The sequence below is a fragment of the Mastigoproctus giganteus genome, chromosome 3 (genome assembly GCF_048544385.1).
Source record: "Mastigoproctus giganteus isolate SK-2022 chromosome 3, ASM4854438v1, whole genome shotgun sequence".
Taxonomy (NCBI): domain Eukaryota; kingdom Metazoa; phylum Arthropoda; class Arachnida; order Uropygi; family Thelyphonidae; genus Mastigoproctus; species Mastigoproctus giganteus.
The window spans coordinates 26150656-26164028 of record NC_143577.1 but is presented as its reverse complement, the minus strand read 5'-3'; the positions used below and the strand labels follow the sequence as shown (position 1 = coordinate 26164028).

The window sequence follows — 13373 nt, the reverse complement described above, 5'->3', positions numbered from 1 at the left end:
TGCCCATAAAATTCCAAATTTAGCATGAAATCATTATCAAAAATAAAATCAGAATTTTAAAAAATTCATGACAAAAAATTGTGAAAAAATCAAAACAAAATAGAGACACTCATTTTTATTTACTTTTTCTTTATTTTATATTTTTTTAATGCAGCAACATTTATTTATGAATAATTTGATTCAATTTTATCAACTTATTGAATTTCAGAGAATTTATTCAGTTTCAACTATTGTTCAGCTTTATTCAGTTTCAGACAAATTGGAAAACTCATGCTAACAGGTATGAATTTTTCTTCTGATTTCTAGAGCTATTTTCTTACCACCATCTGATATAAACTGCATTTACAATTAGAAACACAGATGTTATATGGTAGATTTGAAGATTTCTAGAAAATTCATTCATAAATGGAGACACATTTGCGAATGCCTCAAAACTGTATACACACACATTGTACATCACTTATTGTGTTCGTGGAAAATTTTACTATTCATGTAATGTTATTAATTTTATGAAGTCCCAATCAGACATATACTAATACAAAGGAAAAAATGACATTTATTTTAATCATTGCTTCAGTTTTCATTATTGCTTATTTGCAGTTTATGCTTGTGCAGCAGAAGTGATTCTATAACATACAGATTTGTTCTTGAACTCAAATCACATTGAATGTATAACTACTGCTATTGTTTCATACAGTTATATATATATATATATATATATATATATATATAATATAAAGTTAAATAAATAAATTTAATAAAATTTAATAAATTTTTACTATGCATTTGACAGATGGTATGCAAAGTCTATATTATTATCTACACACACACACACACACACACACACACACATATATATATATATATGTATATTATATGTGTAATGGAGTCATCATGCCTAAATTAAACCCCAAACACAAAAGATATTAGTGCTTAGTGCCATGCATGGGCTGAAGGTTAAGAGGATGAAAGAGGATAGTTGTTGATATTAGACTTGAATTTTTGTATTGTAATTTTCAGAAAATACATGTGAAGGGAGGTTATTCCAGAAAATGGAGGTTGAAGGGATAATTGAGAAAGAAGAAGAAAAGTAAAAAGATTATTTGAAAAGACTGAAGGGAATTATAGAAGCCAATTTCAGAAGAACAGTGCCCATGGTAGTATTTGTAGAAAAGGCATGCAGCAGAAACAGAACGTTTATGAGACAGTACATCTGCACTCCTTTGAATGGAGTCTAGAAGCCTAAGAGAGGTTATAGGGGCACTGCCCCTGGTGTGGGAACAGAATTCCACGGTAGGGCAGATTTGAGATTTTTATAGGGTGAGTAGCTGTTTAGAAAAAAAGTAATGCCAAGCATGAAAGAGAAAACCCAGTTAAATTTTAGATGCAGAGGACGAAATATTTGTGATGTGCTTACACCAAGAGAGTGAGATTAGAAGTCAGGGTAATCCCTAATAGAGATATGAGATCTTGTCTAAAAATCTGAGTGTCATCGAAAACACATAGGAGCAGAAGATAACTTAGTTAATTTTTTGCTATAGATAACTTTGATAACTTTTTGCAAGATATAAAACATGACTGAGTTTTCAGATTGAAATTAATTAAGTTATCTTTGCTCTACAGAATTACCTAGAGATCAGTATTTAAGGAACTGGTGATGGATGTTTGAGAAGTTGAAGCTGCTTGTGCAGGACAAGGTTTCTCAAACTGGAAGGGAAAATGCAATATGCTATCATCAGTAAAACTATGAATAGGATATCCAGTCAGTGGAAGAAGGTCATTAGTATAAAGGAGGAAAAGGGTGGGAGAAAGAACCGAACCTTGGGTAACACCAGAGTTAGCGGAGAAGTTAAAAGACAGGACCATCTACTGTTACCCACAGTGACAGGAGATGGGCCAGAGAGGAAACTAGGTATCCAGTTATAAAAAAACTGTTCACAATCCATAAATGGAAGCTTATTTAGAAGGCCTTTATGCCAAACGTGATCAAAAGCCTTTGGAATGTCAAGAGCAATTGCTTGAGTTTCACCAAACACTTCTATTGAATTTGTCCATAGATGAGTAACATAAGCCAATATATCACCAGTGCATCATCACTGATGAAATCCATATTAGCTGTCATTGATCAGATGGAAGATTTCAAGATAGTTAGCAGTTGGCTGTTAATCTCCATTACTTTAGAAAGGGGCGCCTCCGTAGCCAGGTGGGCAGGAGCAGCAGTGCGTAGCACACACTTCTTGATTAGACTGGGGTTCGAGCCCGTGACCACCAAATACGGAGAATGCGCAAAGGTCAGAGAATGGCCACCGCATATACCCGGAGCAATATGGCCTTAGTTGCTAAAAGCCAAATAACAACAACAACTTTAGAAAGAGTAGAAGCAAGTGCAATGGGACAGTAATTGTCACCCTTTTTAGGAATTGGCTGGATATTAACAAATTTCCTAGCAGAAGGAAAATTTAGTTCCAGTGAAATAAGAAAATGTAAAAAGGTGACACAAAACAGGAGTAAGCTCAGGAGCACAGGTTTTGAGAACAAGAGGAGAAATAATATCAGGTCCTGGAGTTTTCTTGGCATCAAGATTGTTCAGAGTTCTTCTGAAATCTTTTTGACTGAAGACCACAGGAGACATTGAGTGTAATGTACTGGGAATTTTAGGAGATGGTTTGCCAAGGTCATCAATACCAGAGTTAGAACACAGTTAAGATGCAAATAATTTCGCTTTATCTTTAGCTGAGATCAATACTGACTTGGACAAAAATGCAAGGTTACTACCTTAGCCTGATCAAAATCTACTATTGACTGATTAATAACTATTTTGCAATTGTTGCAATCTTCGTGTAAGCATAAAATGAATCTGGAGATTTGGATTTAAGCCAATTGTGATATGCAGCATTCTTATCTTGAACAGCCTAAGCACATTTATTGGAAAACCAAAGTTTAGAATAGGACGAGATTTTAAGGTGGAGGATGGAATAAAGAATTTAATCTGTACAAGAATAATTTCACTTAGATGGTCTTAGCAAACATTGACATCAGAAGATTTGAAACAGTAATCCAACAAAGGAATAGAAGAAATCTCACAGATCATCTCATTTTGCATTCTTGTAGTGCCAAACAACATGAAGCTAAGAATGGCCATGAGAGGCAGGTTCCATTGTAGATAAGATCATCAAGTGATGATATAAAGTGCCTAGACAACTCATCTTGACTGTGTACTCTGAAGGTTTGTTCATGAGAAGTAGATCGAGAGTATTGGGTGTGTGGTTAGGATTGTTTTTTATTCTGATAGGTAAATGAACAATCTGTGCATGGTCATCAATAACTGCAAAAGCCTCATCATCTCGATAAGCTGGGTCCATGTGAATATAAAACTCAAGCCAGCTGGAGTTTTAAACATTAAAATCACCAAGGAAGATTACCTCACTAATAGAAAAGTTGGATTTGAGAAAGTTGAGTTTCAAAAAAAGAAGTCAGAGTTCCAACTGAATAGTGGAATTCGGAGATGAAGGCAACCTGATAGAGATAACAGACGAATTTGACAGAATGGAGTAGACATTTTAAGCCAAAGAAGATCAAAAAGAGGAGACTGGAAATTACTAAGTGTCTGACTGGGAATATCAGAGTGGACATATGCACAAGTACCACCTTTGAAGCACAAGGAATTGTACAGTGAATAATTAGGAAAACTGAGTGAGCAGTGGTTGAACCAACTGATAAGTGAGATTCTGTCAGATAAACTAAATGGAAATGGACATCATTGAGATTGGCACTGAGACCATATTGTGAAATGAATAAGGAAGAGTTTGGGATGTTTAGATCTTTTTGCAGAAAGATTTTTCTATTAGTTTGACTATTCATGATGTATTCATTAGTAAAGAAAAGGCAAGGTGCGGGGACACATTGTTTGAATTAATGAAATTTTTGGATATGGTGTACACACACAGCAGGATATATCCAGTTCCTTGACATAACATGGCCTCGATAATTCCATCCCCCCCATACTCACTACTTGGACTCCCTCCATTCACTATCTGGCAGCATACAGGCAATGAGATTATACACTAGCTGATCCAGATGCTTCCTAGAGAGTTACTAATAGGCTGTGTCCAGTGGACTATCTAGTGGCCATCCTGCGAACACTTCTTTGAGCTATACCCTCAAAATATAAGGAAGGTTGGATCTTGCCACAATTGCCCATCATAACCTCAAAAGACATCAATCATACTGCATGATGGAAGAGATGAGTTCACCATCAGGTGTAGTATCCACATCACACAGTTGAATGCCGAACACTTGGTCTTATCAGGCAATACTAGGTGGTAGTGACTCTCGTCAACTGGTGCAAAACTACCATTTTGCTCATTGGAGGCTTATAGTGGTGAAAAATCATGTCTGCTTGCTTTCCAGAAGAAAGCAGACATGATTTTCACCACTATAAGCCTCCAATGAGCAAAATGGTGGTGGTGAAAATAGGGGCTTATAGTGGTGAAAATCATGTCTGCTTGCTTTCCAGAAGAAAGCAGACATGATTTTCACCACTATAAGCCTCCAATGAGCAAAATGGTGGTGGTGAAAATAGGGGCTTATAGTGGTGAAAATCATGTCTGCTTGCTTTCCAGAAGAAAGCAGACATGATTTTCACCACTATAAGCCTCCAATGAGCAAAATGGTAGTTTTGCACCAGTTGACGAGAGTCACTACCACCTAGTATTGCCTGATAAGACCAAGTGTTCGGCATTCAACTGTGTGGTGTGGATACTACACCTCGATTCCTGCTTATATTGGTTCACACCTGGGTGGTCAATACTAGGTGAAGTATTTCAGGACTTTCACATGGGATTTATACCTAGGGTTACTAAAAGTCCGACCATCGTGAAGGCACAGCAGAGGATTTAGTTGTCACAGAACGACCTGACTTCACAGAAATTTGCTCCACTTGACTCAAGTGTCACCATGTAGCAAGCCCTAGCTTATCATACCTGAGAGAATGTCTGTGACCAGCCTCTAGGACTGGTGTCATTACTCCATGAATGAAAATACTGTATCTGTTCTCCTATCAGTCAGACTTTTTTTTACAATAGAGCATTAACCCTTTTCTAATTCTTGTTGTTGACTTTCTCAAAGATATAGTGGACAGTCAAATTAAAGTATTTTTATAGCTTGATTTTAAACAAATCTTTCTATCTACTTCCACCTTTTTATGTACACATCTCTGCTCTTCATCAATGCACGTGAACAAGTACATTCTTGTCTCTTTAGTTATTGTTATCAATTAAGCTGTGTCCCAAAGTAATCAAAATACGTGGTGTCTGTATATGTATGTATATGATTTTGTCAGCTAGGATAACTCTTGAAAAATACACACACACTCCATCCTAAAAGTTTGGAAAAAGTTTGGAACTTTTTTTTTTTTTTTTTTTTAGAATCTATAGTACTTAGTACCATGCATGGGTTGAAAAGTTGAAAGAAGATACTTGTTGACCATATATGACAACAGGTTTCATTAATTTTTTTAAAGCTATAACAGTGTAAAGTTTAATATAAAAAACAACACACTACAAAGATTTTAAAGTTTTTTATTAAGCATTGAAAATTTTTTAGCAAATAATATTGAAATGATTAATATTAACAGCTATACTGATTTTCCGTTAATCATCCATGAGATTTTATTACTGCCTTTCACAAACATGGCATTCTGGCAATTAATTTTATAATAGTGTCTTGAAATAATAATATTCCAAGCATTTTGCAAGGTTTCCCATAAATTTTGTGAAGATGGACAGACTCGATGGTCTAGATCAGTGATTCCCAACCGGTGGTTCGCAAATGTGTTCCAGGGGATTCGCACTAAAAATTCTATAATGGCGTCTGCTTAGATTTATTTACATAGGTATATTATTCTAAACTACAAAATATATACATAGTAATAAACAATAAAGTAAAATAAAATTAAATAAAAAGTAAAGAATTGCCAAAGAAAGAAACCACATTTCCTACAATTCCTTATAATTAGTTTACTATCTAACAGTATATCATGTTAAATAAATATGTTTTCCGTATTAAATTTTTTTGATTCTCAAGCACCATTGTTATGTATAGGTACTTTTTTTTTTTTTTTTTTTTTTTTTAGAATCTATAGTACTTAGTACCATGCATGGGTTGAAAAGTTGAAAGAAGATACTTGTTGACATTAGACTTGAATTTCTGTTGATTGTAATTTTCAGGAAATACGTATGAAGGAAGGTTGTTCCAGAAAACGGAAACTGAATGAATAAATGAGGAAGATGAAAAGTTGGTTCTGTGAGTTTGAATTTGGACAGTAAAAGGATGTTGACTGGTTGCGGCACGTGTTTGGATTGCTTTGAAAGAGAGAGCGGGAATTACAGAAGCAAATTCAAAAGAACAGTGCTCGTGGAAGTATCTGTAGAAAAGCCATGCAGCAGAAACAGTACATCTATGAGACAGACAGTGGAGAGACTGTTAGAGATGAGACTGCCAGCGCTAGTACCACAGTGGTATTGTCACCGTCCTCCCCACACCGGGTGGATAAGGCCCGGGTTCGAATCCCATCGACGACACAAGGAATTTTAATGGGCTTGTTTTTACTCCGTGGCTGAGTTAGTCTGTCTCAATTGTAGATAGCAAGGTTTTTTTCCCCAAAAACTGGGGTTTTTTTCTTCCAGCAAAACAGGCAAATCGACCAGAGAACACACACACACACAATTTACAGACACAATAAATATATATGGATACATGTAATCATTTATGGGTGACCCTAACAAATAATTTGTTTTTGTTTTTTTTTTTTTTTGTTAGAGATGAGACATTAATTAACCCAACAGCCCTCTTTTGAATGGAATCTAGAAGCCCGAGAGAGGTTTCGTGGGCACCGCCCCAGATGTGAGAACAATATTCCATGTAGGCCGGATTTGCGATTTCTACAGAGTCAACAACAGTTTGAAAGAAAAGTAACGCCAAGAGAAAAAGAAAAAACCAAGTTTTTTAGATGCATAGGAAGCAATATTTGTAATGTGCTTTATGCCAAGAGAGATTAGAAGTCAGGGTAACCTGCAAGATCTTGCCTATAAATCGGAGCATCTCGAAGACAAACATAGGAGCAGAAGAATTCTTTTTTTTGCAAGATATAAGACAGGACTGAGTTTTAAAAGGATTGAAATTAAGTTATCTTTGCCCTACTACCATTTACCTGGAGATCAGCATTTAAGGAAATGGTAGTGGATATTCGAGAAGTTGAAACTGTGTGAGCAGGGCAAGGTTTCTCAAACTGGAAGGTGGAATGCAATGTACTATCATCAGCAAAATTATGGATAGGATTTCTGGTCAATCGAAGAAGGTCATTAATATACAAGAGGAAAAGAGTGGGAGAAAGAACTGAATCCCGTGGAACACCAGCATTAGTGGAGTAGTTAGAAGACAGAGAGCCATCTACCATTAACCAGCGAGCGGTCAGAGATAAAACTGCATACCCAATTACAAAAAACAGCTGGCAAACTATAGGATGGAAGTTTATTTAGAAGACCTTTATGCCAAACACAAAGATGTCAAGAGCAACTGTTTGTGTTTCACCCAATTTTTCCATTGAATTTGTCCATAAATGGGTAACATAAGCCAGAATATCGCCAGTGGATCAACACTGACGGAATCCATACTGCCGATTGTTGATCAGACGGAATGTTTTCTAGATAGTTTGAGTTGGCAGTTAATTGATTTCTCCATTACTTTAGAAAAATTAGAAGTAACTGCATTGGGACAATAATTGGATTGGAGGGATTTGTCACCCTTTTTAGGAACTGGTTGGATACGAGCAAATTTTCACGCAGAAGAAAAAACACCATTGGAATAAGGAAGTGAAAAAAGCGGCAAAGAACAGAAGTAAGTTCATGAGCTCAGGTTTTAAGAGCAAGTAGAGAAATACCATCAGGACCTGGTATTTCTTAGCATCAGATTCATCAAAATCCTGACATCCTTTTGACTGAAGACCACAGGTGGCACTGAATGGAGGAGTGTACTGGGAATGGTTTGAGGTGATTTACCAATATCATCAATACATGAGTTGGAAGAAAAATAGGATGTTAGCTGATCAGCTTTATCTTTGGCTGATGTTGCAACAGAACTGTCTGGTTTTGACAGAAGTGGGAACAAAGATGGGCAAAAATTGCAGGCAATAGTTTTGGCAAGAGACCACAATGGTTGGCTACCATTGGACAAGAAGCAAGTTTCCTACTCTTAGCCTATTCGAAATCTAGTTTGGACTGATTAATAACTGCTTTACAAAGTATAAATGATACTTAATAATTTTTATTATTACGCTATGTCACTTATAAAAACATAGTACAGTAAACCCCCGCTATTCGCGGTTTCGCGTATTTGCGATCGCTGATTTAATATAAAATGAAACCTAAAAAAATGTCAATTTTAAAGCGCCATGAAAACAGTGCTCAGTGGGTGGAGGGAGAGGGGTGACAAAATCGCGAGCGTGGATGTTTTTCGCTAATCCTTGTTCAGTATGTGTTATGCACTTGTAATGGAAGTTTTCATCGTTTGCTTTTAATTTGCTTATAAATTGAATAAATTTATCAATTTATAAATTGATATGCTTACAAAAGTGATAAATCTACCGTTTTGCAATGTAAAACAGACTTTTTTGAGTGTGTTAATGGACAAAAGTGACTTTATTGTGGACAAGTTCTTTCTAGCCCATACAAAAATATGGCTACGAATAACAAGAGAAATGTGAAAATATCAAAGAAGGTGATGGCATTAGCGAATAAAATTGAGTTATTAGACAAAATTTCTAATGGTGAAAGTGTCTCCTCAGTGGCAAAACATTATAAAATCAATGAGTCAACAGTATGATCAATCAAAAAATTGGAAGAAAAAATCCGCCGTTGTGTCCGTGAAAACGCGCTAATTGCTTCAAAAATTTGCTCTGTAACTCATCATGAAAAAATGGAAAATGCTTTAAATCTGTGGATAGAAGACCGAACTCAAAATAAAATTCCATTAAGTTCACTCATCATTTGTGAAAAGGCAAAACTCCTTTATCAACACTTTAGCGAAACTGGTGATAGCACTGGCGGGATAAGTTACTTTTGCTAGCAAAGGTGCTGGTTTTAAAGATTTGTTTGAAATTTCTAATAAATATTACATTTAATATTAAATTGTTTCTTATTTTTATTTCAGTGCCATATGCTTGCATTTCACTGTGTACTGTCTATGTACATAGTCATATTATGAAGGTACATATAATACATACATAGACAAAATTTTAGACTAGTTTTTCTTATATATTTCATACTTTGGAACGGAACCCCTTTATTATTATGGGAGCAACTATAATGGGGGTTTACTGTACTAGAAATATTTTATAATAAAAATTCAGAAATATTATATGATTTCAGAGAATTTAGGCTTTGTGGTTCACTTTAAAAATATTAGGTTGTGAAAGGAGTTCCCTAAAAAATGTTTACGTTGAGAGGAGGTTCGTGATAAAAAAATTATGTTGAAAGGGGTTTGCGAGTCAAAAAAGGTTGGGAACTGCTGGTCTAGATGATCCCATAAAAGCTCTGTTGAGTTCAATTCAGTTGGTTGGGATGGCCACGCCATAATTTGCAATACCCCCCCCCCCACACCTCCTGTTGTTTAGTTGCTAAAAAGTTCCTGCACAGCTTAGAGCTGTGCTTGTCATTGTCTTGTTGTAATATAAAATGTTTATCACAAAGTCAAAGTCCAGAGGATACTATGTTATGTTCATTAATGTTTTTATAGTCTTCTTTTCTTAAAATTCCTTCAGTTCTGACAATGTCACCCACTCCAAAAATACAGAAAGAACCCATATCATGATGGAACCATCACCATGCTTGACTGTAGGCACCAAACAATGTGGCACCATTTTTTTCTTTCGTTGATCGCCTCACATAAACTCTACACTTGGATCCAAAATTTTCAAATTTGGATTCATCTGTCCACACTACATTTTTTCACTCTTCAGTATCCAATGTTGGTGGCTCTTAGCCCAAGCCAATCATTTCTTTTGATTTTCTGGTTTTAATAAGGGCTTTTGGACCACTACACAACCATGAAGTCCTACTTCTTTAAGACAAAGTTTTACAGTGGACATTGACATGGGAATTTCTCTATTTCTATTGAACTCAGCTCGGATTTCAGGTGCAGTAAGTCGTTGATTGCATTTAGAAATCAGTGTTGTGGTCTTACCTTGTGATTCCATAGTTGTTCTGATCATGGTTTGTCATTTAAGCTGCCAGTCTCCTTGAATGTTGTTGAATGGTAGTTTATATTCCTTTAAATGAAACAGCTAGTTTTTGACCAATACTTCTCGTGGAATATTCTTTATACAGAGTTATAATAGCACTTCTTTTTTTCAACACTCAGTACCTTATTTCTTAGCATGTTTATCATGAAACACATGAAACTTACACCAAACACCCTTTTTGATCAAAGTTACAGTTCTTACACCTCAATTTATATTAGTGCAAAACACTAGAATCAGTTACAATCTTCTGTAATATTGAAAAAATACTCCCATTTTCTAGAATATTCTAGAATCATCTAGAGTGTTCTGGAATATTCTCAATTATTCTAGAAATTTCTTTAATATTTCTTACATATTATTTAAGTTTTTTGATTTTTATACATAATAGAAATTATTTTAAGAAAAATGAAATGTGATTCCAACTTTTAGGTGGGAGTGTGTATATATCTCTGTATACATTAAAAAAGTTTTCCTCCTAGTAATATTTATTCGAGCCAATGGGAGAAGACGATGAGACAATGCACAGGTAAATAATTACATTGTTGTCTTCCATTGAAAGACTGCCTCCATAATGTTCACCAACCTCGTGCACTTGTTTCCCTCTGTAATACATGACCGTGCACAGCATCATTTGATGTTCCATTGTGAACCCGATATAGTTTGTATATTTGTAAATAGTTTAGTATTTTATAAATTTTTTAAATATTTGTATAGTTTGTAAATATTTTAGTTAAATATTTTAGTCCTGCTCTTTTGGATGCAACAGTATTCCTCATGCCATTTGTTATTTTTTTTTTTTTTTTAGGAGCATTAGCAACTGAGGCCATATTGCTCCGGGGATATGCGGTGGTCATTCCCTGACCTTTCCGCATCCTCCGTATTTGGTGGTTACGGGCTCGAACCCTGGTCTAATCAAGAAGCGTGTGTTATGCACTGCTGCTCCTGCCCACCTGGCATTCCTCATGCATTATGGAACCCAAAGCAAAAGGCCTTTTCCTAAGTGACCTATGTAAAAGCAGGTTAATAATTACATAGTGATATTTATTCCACCTTGAGAATGCCACCTGGTGGGGGGGGTAGCCAATGGGAGAAAAGGGATGCGGATCACGTGCAAGTGGGCAGAGAAATTACGCCACTACAAATGAACAGGTAAATAATTACATAGGTTATTTCCTAATGACCTATGTAACACTTATTGCACCAGTGGTTTCCCACATCTGTGCCATCAGTACTCTTGTGATGAATACAGAACCTCTGTGAAAGCCATAAAAGTATTGTGTGTTGCATGTGTAGTTTAGTGATGGGTTCTGTTGTTTGTGCTGGCTTCTTGGCCGTAGGGCCCCAAGTGGAACTCCACATTGCCTACCACCACCACTGGGAGGTAAGCCAGGCTGTCCACAATACTCTGGCTGCTCTCCATCAGGGGTTGCCTGAGCTTCCTGATGGAGAACAAAAGAAAAAAAAGCATGAGTGAGGGAGATAGCTGAAGGAGGGGAGTAAAAGGGGGAAGAAAGAACATCGGTGCATTTCAACAGGTGTGTCTTTTACATAGAAAAGATTTGACTTACTCCATCATACCTCTACATTTTACATAGAAAGTGTGCAGAGGTTGCCGAGCAATGCGATCAGGAGTAGTACACATTAAAGTATTAATGAAAAGTATATTAAAGGTTGCAATTGACTATAGGGATGGAAGAGGCACATAATAAGATAGGTTATAGAATTACATCTTAAAGCACAGTGCATCCATAAAAGAATGTAATATAATATAATGTCAAGGCAAGTATTTAAACATTTGAAGCATTAATAAGAAGTTAGGTGTTAATTGTATAAAATGCCATGCTACAAAAAATAATAAAGAACAGTGAGAGGAAGAGAAGTGAAAGCTAATAGAATATGTAAAAAAATGTTTTTTACCTATTAACTTTACTTCTCTTTCTTCCTCAATTTTCTTACCATTCTTTAGTATTTCTTTTAGCTTTACATCCTATACAATTAACATGACTCCTAATATTGTATTAATGCTTCAATTGATTGTTTAATCACTTATCTTTATATCGCGTGTCTGCATGCACATACTCACACACACAGGTGCTTATATGCGGTTGAGTATTATTCTTCAGATAAAAGGCTTGAGATCAGGATTATCTGTTGACCATTAAGAGAATTCTTTGAAAACATGCAAGTTCTTTTAAAAAAGCATTGACTGTGATAAATACTAACGCAATATTTGGGATTAGCTGGTAGGGTTAGTACTTCTTAAGATATAGCCAGGCTACATGAATATTGCTGCTTTTTTTTGTGCAAGTGGAACAACTGAGAAAAAGAGGCATTAAGTATTTCAGAAATGGCCTGCTAAACAGAATTTAGTTCCAGAGCAGAAAATTATGTTATCAGCCTCTTATAAACAGAGAAAAATATTTTTTTATACCTCCCCTCCATATTGAGTTGAGTGTGATGAAAAACTTTGTAAAAACCACAAATATGGACTGTGATGGATTTTTATATTTAAAGAATAAGTGAAGCAAAAATTATATAGAGTATTTTTTATTGATCGTAGATTAGAAAATTTATGCAGATCAGCATATTTGAAGCCTCATTAAACCCAATTGAAAAAGAAGTGCGGATCTCTTAAAATGATCGGGGCCAATTTCTTAGGTGATGTTAGAGCAGAAAATTGTGATGATATTATTAAAAGCCAAAAGTTGCAAAGAAGGTAGGCTTTTGCTATATCAAAAAAAAGTGTGAGTGAGTGATGTTGTCTATGCAACCTATATCTAAGATGGTATTTACTGGGCTGCCAATAGCTAGGCCTCATCTATCCATGCAGGTAACAATTTTTACAAAATTGAAAAATGTGTACTTTTAAAAATCAATTTAAGGTCCTGTTTGTACCTTATAGCCAAGGATGTTTCACATCAAAAAACAAAAATTAAAAAATCATCATTGCATTTTTTCAGTGCAGCAGTATGCTTTACATTTATGTAGATATATTTTGATTCGTTTACTTCAATTTCAACATGTGTGCTAGGGTGCACATAGTCTTGAATCAAGTTGAAAGGTTCAGCCCTCCTAT

General features: G+C 35.5%; 1 protein-coding gene across 1 annotated transcript in view; it reads left to right on the top strand.

Annotated features, from left to right (window-relative positions):
* The window catches only part of Sin1 (SAPK-interacting protein 1), a 280080-nt gene that overhangs the window by 128239 nt on the left and 138468 nt on the right, over positions 1-13373 (top strand). Inside the window, exon 4 of the mRNA XM_090369928.1 lies at positions 209-280. The gene's annotated coding sequence lies outside the window, so the exon portion shown is untranslated. The remainder of the gene's footprint in view (positions 1-208; positions 281-13373) is intronic.